General features: G+C 46.9%; 1 protein-coding gene across 3 annotated transcripts in view; it reads right to left on the bottom strand.

Annotated features, from left to right (window-relative positions):
* Positions 1-9,880, bottom strand: part of tjap1 (tight junction associated protein 1 (peripheral)) — a 72,194-nt gene extending 62,314 nt beyond the window's left edge. Inside the window, exon 1 of one of the 3 annotated variants that reach the window (XM_064318433.1) lies at positions 9,417-9,880. The gene's annotated coding sequence lies outside the window, so the exon portion shown is untranslated. The remainder of the gene's footprint in view (positions 1-9,416) is intronic. The other 2 variants (XM_064318432.1, XM_064318434.1) reach the window with 2 other exon arrangements.
* Positions 9,881-15,514: the final 5,634 nt, after the last annotated feature.

Raw genomic sequence — 15,514 nt, forward strand, 5'->3', positions numbered from 1 at the left:
AGCAGAAGATCCCTGGGAGTCCGGCAGAGATATTGGACACGGATGAGCTGATCCAGAGCAGCGGCCCTTTCTCTTCATGCCGCTCTGTCGATTTTTACCCTGCAGTTAAACCCAGCAGCGCGGCGTTCTGAAAAGCACACGCACACATACAAACGCACAAGCACACATACAAACGCACAAACTCACATACAAACACACAAACACACATACAAACACACAAGCACGCATACAAACGCACAAACTCACATACAAACGCACAAACGCACAAGCACACATACAAACGCACAAACGCACAAGCACACATACAAACGCACAAACGCACAAGCACACATACAAACGCACAAACATGCACGCAAACGCACAAACACACAAGCACGCATACAAACGCACAAATGCACGTATACAAACGCACAAACGCACAAACACACATACAAACGCACAAGCGCACGTATACAAACGCACAAACGCACAAACACACATACAAACGCACGCATACAAACGCACAAACGCACAAACACACAAGCACACGTACAAACGCAGAAACGCACAAGCACACATACAAACGCACAAACTCACAAGCACACATACAAATGCACAAACTCACAAGTACGCATACAAACGCACAAACTCACATACAAACGCACAAATGCACGTATACAAACGCACAAGCACACACACAAACGCACAAGCGCACACAAACAAATGCACAAGCACACATACAAACGCACAAACTCACATACAAACGCACAAATGCACGTATACAAACGCACAAGCACACACACAAACGCACAAGCGCACACAAACAAATGCACAAGCACACACACAAACGCACAAACAAATGCACAAGCACACACAAAAGCACAAGCACACACACACAAACGCACAAGCACACACACAAAAGCACAAGCACACAAACAAACGCACAAGCACACACACAAACTCACAAGCACACACACAAGCGCACACACAAACTCACAAGCACACACACAAGCGCACAGCTAACAGGGCGCACAGTTGACCCCTGACCTCAGCCCCTACAACTACAGCGAAGAATCGGTCAGGGCCTCAGACAATGTGGACACCGCTTAGCCAGCGATGGAAACCCATCCGCCGTCAGAAGACACTTAATGGCAGGTTTGTAAGAAGGGCCGTGTTATCAGAGATATCCTAACGAGAGCAGCTCCGCCCTGCTCATTACAGCCATTTACACTGGGAACATTAGCAGTGCGCAGAAACGGGACAGTCTTACACCACGGGAAGCCCATTTCCACCCTTCCTTTCCTTTTTTTCTTTTTTTGCTTCAAAGCATTTGTTTAGTTTAATGGGGTGGAAAGGAGCTAAATGACAGGCGACTACAATTTTTTAAAACTACATTAAAATGCGAGTAATTTAACAACAGCCGCCCCCCCCCACCCACCCAAATGACAAATACGGCAGTACTTCCCTGAAACAGATCCTCCCTCTAATACAAACAATGCCAAGAGACCATGAATGGGAGAGCGGAGTGTATGTAAATATATGTGACACCACGGGGGAAGAACCTCGATGACTGAGGACTGAGAGAGTGTCTGTGTGTGTGTGTGTGTGTGTGTGTGTGAGTGAGTGCGAGTGTGTATGCATGTGTGTGTGTGCATGTGTGCGTATGTGTGTGCTGTGTGTGTGTGTTTGTGTATGTGCGTGCATGTGTGTTTGTGTATGTGCATGTGTGTGTGTGTTTGTGCATGTGCGTGTGAACATGTGTGCTGTGTATGTTTGTGTATGTGCGTGCATGTGTGTGTTTGTTTATGTGCGCGCGTGCGTTCGTGTATGTGCATGTGTGTGTGTGTTTGTGTATGTGCGTGTGAGCTTGTGTGTTGTGTGTGTGCGTGAGTGTCTGCGTGTGTGTGTTGTGTGCGCACACACATGTGTGCGTGCGTGTTTGTGTGGCTGCACGCGTGTGCGTCTGAGAGTAAGAGTGTAACCGTGATGCACGTGCACGTGCCCCTGTGCGAGGACATTGTTGCCTCTGCCAGCTGGAAGCCCGGACTGATGCCCCCCCCCCGCTACAGGAAGCGCCTCTGCGGCGGCCCGACCTCCGTCTCGGCGAGGCGAGCCCAGGGGAGGTCGGAACAATGCTGACGCTGCTCTTACCGCCATGATTCAGCGGCGCACGGGCGCGGGCCCATAATGCACCGCTCCGCCGCCGCCGCCACGCTCACGGCCATCACTCAGGGCCCCCGGCAACCTTGGGACACACTCCAGTCTCTCCGACAGGAGGACCGGGACGGGGGGGGACCGGGGAGGGGGGGGGACCGGGGAGGAGGGGGACCGGGAGGAGCAAAGTGTGAGACGCGGATCGGGGGGGGGATAGTATTTCATCGCTGTTAGCTAAACTGCTAGCTCCAGCAACCGCTTCTGAACACGCGTCTCTCTGTCCCGTTTCTCTTCGAGGCTAAAAGACTGAGAGGAGAGAGAGAGAGAGAGAGAGAAGAGAGAGAGAGAGAGAGAGAGAGAGAGAGAGAGAGAGAGAGAGAGAGAGAGAGAGAGAGAGAGAGAGAGAGAGAGAGAGAGAGAGAAATGTCAGAGGCGGGGAGGCCGTATCATTAACTGCCTGCCTGTCAATTTAAGCCTCAGGTTTCTTTACATCACAATGCAGGGGGGGGGGGGTGGGGGGGTTGTTCTGAACGAAACCGCGCCGACACGGTTTCGAGGCAGCCCGGCCGCGTCTGCGTCTCCAGCGTCTCGTTATCGCAGTCTCGGGTACGAGGGAAAGCGTCGTCACGGAAACACCTGATTTAATGTGACTGACTGACTGACTGACTGACTGACTGACTGACTGACTGACTGACTGACTGACTGACTGAACGACGTGCTCGGCGAATCAGACAGCGGCTTTTATTTTAAAAAAAGCTGCTCTGAGCGGTGCGTCTGGGCCCAGCTCTCCGGTCAGGTTTCGCCCCGGAAGTCCCCAAAAATGACTGCACACTGCACTGTACAGACACTGGAGCTGGCTGTGGTACGGAAGAAATCTGATGCCTTTTTGCGAAATAATATCCACTGTGATGAGTTTTTTTTTTTTAGGCAGAAGGCCGCAGGAACACCAGGCCCAGGCAGGAACACCAGAGCCCGGAAGGAACACCAGAGCCCGGAAGGGACACCAGGCCAGGCAGGAACCCAGTGGAGCCTGCCCACGACCGCGTGGTTACCGGGGGGGCGGGAGAATAAAGCAGGCCGCAGAGAAAGGGCCTGGAACGGGATCAGGAACCTGCTGGCGAGACCCGGCAAGCAGCTGACCGGACCGCTCAGACGTGGCTCGGGGGGGGCGGATCCCACCGGCCACCGAATATTAAAAAAAAAAAAACAAGACATTTTACCAAAAAAAAAAAAAAAAACTAATAAATGAATAAATAAGCCCTGAAATCTAATCTGACACAAACGACACACTCCAGACGCCTCTCCATTCTGCACCAGCAGGCTGGCTGCAGTATTGACTGCCTATGCTGGAGACTCAGCAGAACAGAGCCAGTGTAATCAAATACTGAGCCATCCCCAAATACATAACTCTACAGTTCCACAGGTTGCTGCTGAACAGGCAGAGTAAAAGAGTAAAAGAAGAAAAAATAAAACAGATTTCAGCATCAAACATTAAAAAAAAATTTTTAAAAACCTCTGCAGAAACTATCCAATTAAATGCATGCCAGAATAATCAACATCAGACCTAATCCATAGTGAATACATTAGAGGATTTGCATGCTTGTGCGTATGTGTTTATGACTATGTGTGTGTATGCACGTATGGGTGTGTGTGAATGTGTACGCGTGAGTGCGTGTGTGCGTGTGAATGCGTCAGTGAATCCGTGTGTGTGCGTGTCAGTATGCGCGAATGCATGCGTGCATGAATGCATGTGGGTGCAAGTGTGTGTGTGTGACTAAGCACCTGTGTGTGCGCGCGTGAGTGTGTGTGCGTGTGTGTGTGCGTATGTGTGTCCAGCTGAAGAAGGCATTCCCTGTGAACAGCATGCAGTAGTACTCCAGCCCCCCCAGAGCAGGCCCGGGGCACGGGGATGTGGGAAGCTCAGCCTGGGTGAGCAGCTTGGGGGGGGCGGTCAGAAAGCACACAGAACAGGCTGGAGTACTCCACCTAGCCGTATACTCCTTCAGCTCTCTCCCACACAGCGCGGCGAAGCCAGCGGCGCGGACACTAGCACGTTAGCACGCTAGCGCTGAGAGACGGGCCTTTTCACCCTGGCGGGCAGCTGGGGAGGGGGGCGGGGCCATCACAGAGCACACAGCCCTGGCTTGGGGTACTCTACCGGGGCCGGATGCTCCTTCAGCTCTGTCCCCACAGAGCGCGACGAAGCCAGCGGCACGGACATTAGCACGTTAGCACGCTAGCGCTGAGAGACGGGCCTTTCCAGCGGCAGCCGTATGTCATCGCAGAGACACTGCGGCGGGCGGGGGGGGGCGGGCGGGAGGCGGGTTAATGCTCAACAAGGCTTATTTAAATGCTTAGCGGACTGTGAGCTCAGACGCTCAATGAATAAATGCGTTTTATAATTCATTCTGTGTCTTGCCGTAGAATTCTCCACCGCAGGTAAATATTTCCTTTCTTTTAATCTACTCGAAGACCGATGAACTGACAAGTCTGCGGGTCAGTGTGTGAAAAGTCACGGTGTGTTATTCCAGTCGGCAGCGACACGGTGAACCACACAACCCACGTAAGTGCACACAAAAATCTGCAGCACGAAGTAACTTAAGAACCCAAAATTTTCCTGTTATTTAGGTACAGAGGGGGTCAGAGGATCCAAGGTCCAGAAGGAGGTACAGAATGGTCAGAAATACAGGTACAGCGCAGGTACATTTTGGTTCTTCAGGGAACAAATCTCCCAAATGTACCCTGAAACGTACAACGTACAGTATGTTCTATTTGAGTACTAATGAGTACCTTTCACAAGCAAAAAAAAAAAAAAAGGCACAAATGAATTATGTATTATGAGAGGTGCAAATTTATGTACATAATGGGTACCATGCCAGCGACAAGTGTTTGTACCTTTAAAGTCATTTTTCGTACCTTTTTTTGTTCCTGAGATTGCAGGTGAAAAACGCCCAAGTGCAACCATCAACACAACGTAGCTACAGCAGCGAGAACAGCCAATAGCTCCGACACTCGCGGCAGGAATACCCAAATTAAGGGCCTTAATTTACAACTCAAAAGCCGGGCAAACTTTATTGACCTTAAGTAATCCCCGGGAAACAAAAGAAGCCAAAAAAATAAATAAATACAGTAAATGGGCATGCCATTGTTTCCCGTTGTCATGTTTTTCGTCGTCGTTGCTATTGGCTCATTTGCATCAGGAAGAAAAAAAAAAGAAAGAAAAAAGGAAAAAAAAAGAAAAAAAGTTTGCCGCGACTTAAGGCTTCACGCTGACGGAGAATTTGTAGCGGGTCACTAATGAATGGGCAGAGGCCAGCCAGACACTGAAAGAAACCAAAAAGCCCAGCAGCGGGGGCGACGGGAGCACGTGGTTCGGGCAGAGTGGATTTGCACAAGAATCGCACGCCCCTGAAGCGGCCCAACTCCCGGTGGGCCCCGGGGAGCCCGCGGCCTGCCGAGCTGAAAAGAAAGAGCGCCCCCCCACCCCCCCGCCCTTTCGGCAGCCTCTCGGCATCTCCCAGACAGAAAACAACAGCTCCGTCCCCCGACAAACTCCCCAAGGGGGGACCCAATATTTACACGCCCGCGTCCGAGCTGCTGGCATTCCAAACGGATTCCTCTGTCGCGCTGCCAAAAAAAAGAAAAGAAAAAAAAAAGAAAAGAGATCCACCCTGGAATTTGTGCCCAGGGTGGGGTATATCAGACCCAGACTAGTCCATCGCACGCACACGCCACACACACTCACGCACGCACGCACACACACACACGCCACACACACTCGCGCACGCACATACACGTGCTACCATGTGCGCACACACATACGCACGCACGCACGCACACACCACACACACTCGCGCACGCACATACACATACGCACACACATACGCGTGCACAAAACCAACTGCGCGCACCTTCTGCCTTTCCTGCCCTATCCATCATGGATGCAGAGCAGTTCCAGCAGCCCAATCCACCCGAGTACCGTTCATTCTCGGCGGCACCTGAGGAAAGTCAACCGTTCGCTTCTAGAAAAACACCTTCAGAGACGGCAGACTGAAGTGCTTTCAGGCGTCCCTTTCCTCAACGTGACTGGCTGCGCCCAACGTTCCCAACACAATGAGAGAATGGAACAGAGCAGCCGCACTTCACAAGGTCCAATTACGAGGATCGCTGAATGTGGGTCCGACAGGAGGAGGGAAAACGGCAAAACACGACGCTGCCGAAGAGCCAGGGAGCCGAGGAGCTGAAGGCTAATTACCCCGGGCCCCGGTCCCCAGGCCTGACCCGCATTATCTGCACGAGCTGGATCTCACTGAGAGAGGGTCTAATTCCAGGCGAAAGGAGCTGGGGGAACCCAGTGCAGCAGTTATCCACTTTCTCCAAATCACTTACAAGTTACAACCCCCAAACCCCCCCCCCCCGCGCCCGGCCACGCTCCCCCCTACTTGCCATGAGGTGCACACCAGTGGCGCTACTTGGCTCTAATCTCTCTAAATCCCTCCGCAAACATTTCACACCGCTAGCCTCCTTAATTGATCGGTCTCAGTGGGCCCGCATTACCATATCATAAACTGAAGCAAATAGGTCAGCTGCGGGACTTATGCTGACTTACAAACACGCGCGTATGCATGACAGCTCGTGCAATAAGTGGTGGCTCGCGTAGGACAGAAGGCGCAGAGGGGTTTGTCTCCAGCTCGGCGTATTCCCCAAGTTCCTGTCTCTTGCAGGATGGAGATCAGAAGGAAAGCTTAGCGCCGCTGACAGCTCTTTAAAGGCGGTTTCCTGCGCGGGTGTCCGCGTGAATGAGCCGGCGGGAAGATCCCCTTCATTGGAACAGACGTTTGCAGAAGAGCCCTGTCCGCGCTGCTGTCAGGCAACACCTCTGGCTCGAACGAGAGCCTCCGCTCACAGCGCGTGCCAGCAGTCCGCGTCTCCCGTCAGGGCGGGCGAGCAGACGGGATCGGCCGAGGAAAACGATCGGCGGCAAAACGCAGAAATTAAACCCCGAAAGCAGACATCGGGAGGAGGAACTGTCCCCATTGTGGCCCAGAGATTAGCCCATGGTCCACGCGTTACCCGTGTTAGCACATCGAGGAATTTGAAAATCTGAATAAGCCATAATCAACTCACACCATTCTCCATTTGTAATGGTTAGCCTTCTCCAGTGAGCATTGCAAAAAAAAAAAAAATTGGAAGCTAAAGATTCATTTTCACTGGCCATTATATACTGTAATCCCCACGTCATTCAAATAGCTAGACAGCAACAGGCATCATCAGGTGTAACGGTGCAACGACCGAAATACTAATAAAACATGCAAGAACCAAAGTACAACAGGTAACCATCATGGATTGCCACTCTAATAAAAATCCGCACATCCAGTTTAATTTGATACGACCCGTGCCGTTCAAAGACATCAGTCCGTATGTGCCTCTTTCCGTAACTCGAGGCAAGTCCTTTCATCCTTGTGAGCCACTGACCTGAGGGGTAGCGAGACTAATTCAGTGGCACATTATTCAAAATGTACCATGTTTATTTTAACTTAATTCATCATCTGCATTATGCAGACAACAGACCCGTGCCGATGCAAATTGAGCAGACTAGGACCGTCACGCTGTTGTTGTACATAAATTTCCTCTGGTACCAGATCGCACCTTCTGACTGCACACATGAATGACCACGCAGATGAGACAACAAGCGAAAACGAGCAACCTTCAGCTTAGGCACGACTCGCATCTTTGCGCCGTTCGAAGTCCAATGTTCTCGCAGGGATGTGGCAAGAGACGGATCATAACGGCTTCAGGCGCACGTATCAGCATTCATAAATTCGTCAGCCTTAAAATGATTAACGATAAAAAACATACACTGAACTGTGCACTTCGTTCCGTATCCGTTTCCATAGACACGTGCATAATGAAATCCAGCAAGTAAATCACTCGCAACAATTCAAAATACAAGTTACACAATGAAATTGTTGCAAAACAATTTAAATGTTCAAGGCGAATGGCAAATTACGTGGGATTTAGACAGAAATATTGTATATTTTCAAGTTCTTGGCCAGTAAGTTTACTCACCAAAACGAGTCCAACTACATTCCAAATGCCGTTCATCAGTCAAACATCCAATTATTTAGCGAGCTAAGGCTAGCTATACAATCACATGCTCCGCACCTTACAAGTGCAAGCTGGACAATATTTGCCGCATGAAATACGCTAATTGCAATTCCATTCATACAACTGGGAGCTGGCTATTGCTGCGACTAGTGTACTAGCTAACGACGTAAGCAAAACATCTTGCATCAACCAGAGTAGCGTCTTGATTGCTCTGTCAAAACTATCGTAACTCGTTCTCTAATCCGCGTCTAACGTTACCAAAGGCAAAAACCATAATCGGTGTTCGTGGCTGTGGCGGTTCCGAGCTGATATGGTCGACACCATTACTTCTGATCTTATCTCGCTTGCTATCGCGTCAGCTATAGCCACATAGCTACCGAGGTACCTGTAGCAAGAACACGTTATCCAATCTTTTGATCGGTTAGGTAACGCTTCATTGCCAAGTTAAGAAAATTGAAAAGAAGCCACATTATATGTATTCATACAATCCGCTACGGCATGTAAAACATGCATAAAATATCTAAATGAACTGATTCATGTTATGATACTGACAAAAACGTGTGCAATGATATAGCTTGTTAGGTACCTGGCATGCTAGCTCACACGCTAACGTTAGACATCCAAGTTAGTCCACCCAATAATAGAGCTAGCCTGCCACAAAACTAGTTAAGATTATTCAAATCACCTAAGATCGACCATACCAGGTACACAGCTAACTGTTAATCGGCGTGTTTAAAATATTAGCGAAATGCCTTCTTGTGTTGTCAGTATTGACTAAACGGACTGCCTACGGTGATGTCCGATTTCCACTAAATGACAGACTTGCCGTAACGTTAAATTATTTTTATCGAATGCGCTAGCACGCCTGCTAGCCAGCAACTTTATTCCAAGGTCTTTTCCAACTATACAACCGGGAATTGGTAATAAAACGAATTGTATGATTTTTGACATTTAAGCCTTGTCGACTCAAGGGTGTCTCCGTATGTGAATCATTCAGTCAACGTTAGCACTCTAGGCTAGCGGCAATTCGGCTGGGCTCCCTGGCCCACATCTAGCCGGTGTAAGCGATCGATGCATTTAAAATGATAAATGTAGCTTACTAAAAATTTCAGTATCACACTAAAGACACAGTAACTATCCTAGTACGATTTTACATTATATGAATTCGATCTTACCTCTTCAGTCTCCAATCACTGCCAGTCACACCCTGCGGACGCAAAATTCAATACGGACTCTGTGCGGGATAATAAAGTTTATCCGCTTTTTTCCTCTTGAGCGGACACCGCAGTAGCAGCTACGGTTACGTTAGCAAGCTAGCTGTAGCTTGTAAGTTATCCAGTCGTTCCTGATCAGTGTCGTAAATGCACACAGTGTGTCCAGTAAGCTACCTATCTAACCACCTGATACCTCTCCTCGAGTTTCCAATCTCGCTGTTGGTGTCTATCCGCGTTTCGGCTATTTCTGTTTTCAGATAAAGTTTATCTCCTTCTCCCCTCCTCTGCCGCCATCTTTCCCCGCAGGGCACGCCGGGTAATCCTCAGGAATCCCCACGTACTGCGCGTCCTGACGTGATGTTGGGGGGTTTTTTTCGGAAAGGAGACGGCAGGTGCTGTCCTCCCCAAAGTCATTTGTGGGTTGACAGTGCATGGACGATTTGACACCCAACATCCGACTTCGTCAATAAGACGTCTTGAAATGTACAAGAACGGTCACGGTATTCCCAATCCAAAAATAAATTTAACTTAGCCAAATTACATTTTGTACACTAAAACTGAGATTTCACTAGGCTACATCATTGGAAAGCAGTCTGTTCATTTCCCATACATCCCAACTTTGTGTCGTTTTGCACGAAGATAAGCTCTTTTCTGAAGACAATGTGGAGTTATTGTTTGAAACATTGTTTAGAGAAACCCACTGAGATTTGTACGGAAACAATTCAGCACTGTAGCGACTCAAAACAACAATTTATCACAGGGGAAAAAGAAAAACAAAAGAATGTAGGCTAACTTGTGAATTCTGTCTCACTCTATTCATGACAGAAATAAATATGCTCAATTGTCTTTTTATGACATCTAGAACATGTTTTTGTTATCCTACGAGCTGTGACAAATCATTTATTCAGCCTTATGTGTCACAGTCCAAAGAGGTAAAAAAATTGAAATATTTATATTTATGCATAGATTTTACATTTTGAATCCTAATGAAGAATACAACTGTAGCTTTGTGCAGTAAGAAAGGGAACATCCAAACAGATTAAATGCTTTTCATTAGAGACCTTTAAATCCCATTCACCTGCAGGCTAGGACCCCCGTGGGCATTTGCAGGCCAAATAACTAAATTTGTAACTCTTTCTTTTACTTTTTAAATCACTCACATACTAAACAGAAATGTCCTCCTCCTGAATCAAGGTATTTTCTCATCTAAGGCCCACTCATTTAGCAATTACCCAATCAGTAATTAAATAACTCCAGTAAATAGCTCCTGCTCTCACCTCTTCTCCAAACTATGGAATCCTGGTAAAGGGAGGCCGGGTGATGCAAATATTTTTTTGCCCCAGTGTGGGAAGAGCTCAGTCTGGCTCCCACCGCCAGACATCTCCACACACAAAAAAAAAAAGAAAACACAGCAGCGACCGTAGAAAATGTCTCGCTCAGCCGGGAGCTGAGCTATGAGGGGGTGAATCACCATTTTTGTCACTGAGCATCCGGTCGGGAAAAAAAAAAAAAAAACCGAGACGAGCTTTCCGAGTAAGAAGGCCCCTCTGGCTGTGGTAGGGAACACTGGCCAGGGACTCGACACCAGGTGGCAGTAAAGCGAGGCACGTTGCCATGGCGTAACCAGGGCACTACAAAGCACCCATTTGTTCATTGGCTATTGAATGCTAAGATACAATCAAACAGATTGCAGTGATTCGGCTTACTCAGCCACTACAGAAAGGCTTAGCTCAAGGCTACGTCCACTCTCGTCTCTTCAAGGTCACACTGACCCAAGTGATGATATGGTTGATATGGCAGTGGTGCCACCATAACTGAACCGACACAATTTTGGTAATTAATCATAATCATCTGATGCAGTATGCCAATCACCATAAATGCAAATGATAAGAACGATGTTATGACAAATTATATCAAAGGAATCCAAACTCCACAAACCAAAAAAAAAAAAAAAACACACAATGTAAATAAGTGATTGCTGAATTATGTTATCTTTCTTGACCTTTTTGTAGAAATATTAGGCTGCAGTCCAAATGCAGAGAAGGTAAAACTTCGCATTGTACCTCGTAGAATTAAGAAAAGTTAGCATTAAAATGTCTCAAACACTCAGTGGCAGACAATTCTCTAAAATATTTGGATGAAGTTGTAACATAAATAAACAATGAAGCCCTGGCCTTACTGTTTGCAAAAGCAAAAATCAAGACGGAAGCCCACAGTCTAAGAAAATGTCAAGCCCATAGATATCTTCGCGAAATAACACCTTTCCAGCGCTTTTAAAATAAAATAAAAATATTCTAGAGAACAGACATGTTTCGGCCCAAGCTTTGTTCACCGTCTAGCTTTGTGACTCACCCACGTGCCAAAACTAAAAGCAGAACAGCCCGTATACCGTCACGCAGGACTCGAGCTTTGTTTTGACCCATAACATTTGATTGGATACAATGAGATACGTGTATTTTGTGTAAACAAACCGAAGTACTGACGGATATGATCTTCCGACACAATACCTGAAGAGCAGTTACCAGTACCAGTATTTCTCTTGGTGCAATAGCAACAGAACGCAGTGATTGGAATTGAAACAGCGCGACGGACTTCCATAAATTGGTAGCAAAAGGATGCATTCATTTGTTCCAAGAATGCATAATAATAGTCAACTTGTAGGAAACAACAAGCTATGAACGTGACGATTAATTATCGTGCATGTTAAATAAGTATGAATTTACTCTTATGTATAACGATTGACAGAATTGCTGCTTTTCGGTAGCTGCGACAATTTGCAAAATATCCAATTGGTGGGCTACCGACGGCTATAATTGCCCAAAACTAAATCGTGGTCTGATTTTCATAAGGCTACGGTCCCTGCAGAACAATTAAGTGCGCCAACGTAGGCTATCTGAGTCCCATGAGCGTGCTCCGTTCCCCTCTGCCATCGGCTGCCTGCCGTTTGCCTCGAGCAACATTTATTTGCCTCAGTTTGAGATTGTTCCTGACCGACCGCTTGAAAAACCCATTCGTGGCACAGCAGGAAAATCTGCCGCTCTTCAGCTGAGTTAGCATGCATGACGAGACGCGTCAACGTGGGACAGGATGTGTGACAGCACGGCCGAATCAGTTCGCCGTAGGATTCCAATAAATATCCACGGGGGTGCAAACTAATGCATTTATGCTTTTTCAAATTACGATTATACCACATAACCTAGTCAAGTCAAGACTGCAGGGATATGGCTAATTTATTCTTCCCGGGTCTCAATAATTCAAATGAGCTGTTTATTAGCTCGTATTGCGGTCCACTCCGCAGACCCTACCTGTGAATGCATAATGGGGTGGAATTATACCCTCGGCTGCAGTTAGACCCAGACTGTGCGCAGATCAGTGAAATCTGAAATACAAATAAAGCTCACTCACAGCAAACAAAACATGAACTATAAACGGATACATATCAAACAAACAATTACAAGGTGATTGTTCAGTGCAAAGGTTGGACCGGAGTATAGATACGATTGTTATACTCTAAATGAGGCTTCCAATAACACGTAATAAAACAGTCTTTTACTGAGCAATAAAATATTTTCCCACAATATTATTCACTGATATTGCAGGAACAGTCATGCAGATAAACTGCACTAACTTGCATTTTATACATTATTCATTTATACAGTTGCATGGTAAGTAAAGACATATGTCACAGAAGTATCTATAGCTGACTACAGCCGTCTCCTTCCTGATATTCTAACCTGTAACCTTTAGATACAAGCCTAAACCTTTACCACTCCCATAATCCATGCAGGCACAGCGATTGGACCACAACGCAAAAATAAAGAACTGATTTAATTGCTTTTTTTAAAATTACGCCACCTTTCATGCTATCAAACCCCTGATATGCAGACAGTGTATCTAATTACACAATCCAGCAATGGTGTGACAATGGAACTCATTTTTTTAAAATCATATCATAGGAACTGCATATTCATTTAAGTAGGAATTTGATACATTGAGGGTTGATTTGAATAGATTCAATGTTAAAATGTGAATTATTGGCACTATTCCTGAACATTCATACTCTCAAGATTCATTCATAATCTAGGATCTATATGGACTTCCATGATGCTGTATTTTTTAACATGTAATACTAGGGAAAGCCACAAGGGGAGGACAGGTGTCAATTATTACTCTGATTATACACTTAAGAATATCTAGTGCTTCAAAGGTTGAGCTGGAAGTTAAAGAGTGTAACCCATGGTTTACCATATATTAAAATATATATATACTCAACGTCTGTAAGAAAGACAGGCCTAGTAATGTCCCCAATTTGATATGGGAGCCAGAATATTATCCAATGAAACACAGAAATGCAAACAGATTACGATAAACTAAAATGTTTCTTCAAAAAATCTTTCCTCCCTGTAAAGAAGAATAAAAGCGGTGAAGATCAATATTTACTGCCATATATCTAGTGCTTCAAATGGTCAACAAAATAAGTCCTCGAAAAAACACACTTTGAACTTCGTGTCTGAATGCAGTGACATTTGAAATTGCTGAGGAGGCTCCAAGGAGAATACTCAGAGAAAAGGCTGAAGCTCTCTTTCGATATTAAGCTGTGTCTCTTTCCTCCTTAAAGCCGCTCGGACAAGCTACTCGTCGCACCGCAAAACATGAAACGTTAATGGAAATATCAAAAGGAAATGCATCTGGACCTATATGCAGTCTCATTACATGCCATTATCCGTTCCTGTTAAGGTGGGTCTTTTTTTTTTTTTGCTGCATGCACTAATTAAAATGTATCGGGTGCACACTTCAATAACCCGCCTCTGCTTTAATTGCCGTGCCATTATACTTTACGGCCGTAAATGTCATTGTGGAAATAACAAGTGCTGACGAGGAAACTCCCGTACTGCCACTGGCACCATCTGAAAGTTCATTATCCGTCCCAAAATATCAGCTTCAATTGTTTTTAATTGCTTCAGCGGATAGTAGTAGTTCCAGATGGAATCCGCCGGCTCAGTGTCTCAACGTTTAAGACCTTAAAGCCGTCTTTCTAAGAAATTATACGGTTCCGGGGGCCGCGCTGTCACACAGGAGCCCCACCACGATGACTGGAGTTTTATAGACCCCCCCAACGTCAATCTCATGGTGCTGTAGATTAATTACTCCTCACAAACGATCAAATCTCTGCAACAGGAGCCTTGCAATTACAGTCTTGTTCATCTTGCTGTGGCTTAAACCTCTGGGTACTCTCATAAGGTGGGGTATTTCTGGTGACTCCGGGCTGTTCGAGCAGAGTCAGAGGAAGACCTTTGACCAGCAGGGGTTGCTAGAGAGCGACGGATGTGGAACCCTGACTGACTGAACCCTCCTCCTATCCCCCTGGGTGATGCAGTCACCAAACTGTGCAGCACCCTATGGAACTACAGGCCCTGCCCGTGGTTCGGAATCGATCCAAGGCCCGCGAGGCTCATCCCTGTACCACGGCGCAGTGCCTTAGCCGAATGAGCCACTCAGCAGCACCTTCAGCGTCTTATCCTGATCCACACATATTTTGCATAAAATGGCATTAATACCCGTTCCACCCACCCACCCCTCAACCCCATCCACCCACCCCCACCCCCCCCCACATCAGTGACATCTCCTTTCCACAGCCAGCCAATCAGCGAGCGTGGGGGGAGTGTGACGTCCCAGCGTTCCGTCCTGCTGCATTACACCCCGTTTTAATTAGAAATAAAACGCGGAGGCAGAGAGCGCACCTGCGGCCAAGGTGCGTGATGGATTCACAGCCGCCTCGTCTGTTATTAATAACGAGTCGGGAGCGAAGTCAGATGACAAATCCCTCGACATGTGAAGTGTTTGTCTGACAGATTGGACTCGGCGGGGAAAAAAAAAAAAAGCCGTACATCTCTGCCTGGGTTTGTCTCGTAATCACGTTCAGCGCGTAAAACATCTGTTCATGGTTTACATTCTCCGTCTTTTTCTTTTTTTTTTGACATTTAAGAGCCGGTGTAAATTTAAGGAATATTGCCGCCGAGCAAATGGAGTCTTCTGCGCTGAAGAGGGTAAAGTGCGTG

The sequence above is a fragment of the Anguilla rostrata genome, chromosome 18, assembly GCF_018555375.3.
Source record: "Anguilla rostrata isolate EN2019 chromosome 18, ASM1855537v3, whole genome shotgun sequence".
Lineage (NCBI taxonomy): Eukaryota > Metazoa > Chordata > Actinopteri > Anguilliformes > Anguillidae > Anguilla > Anguilla rostrata.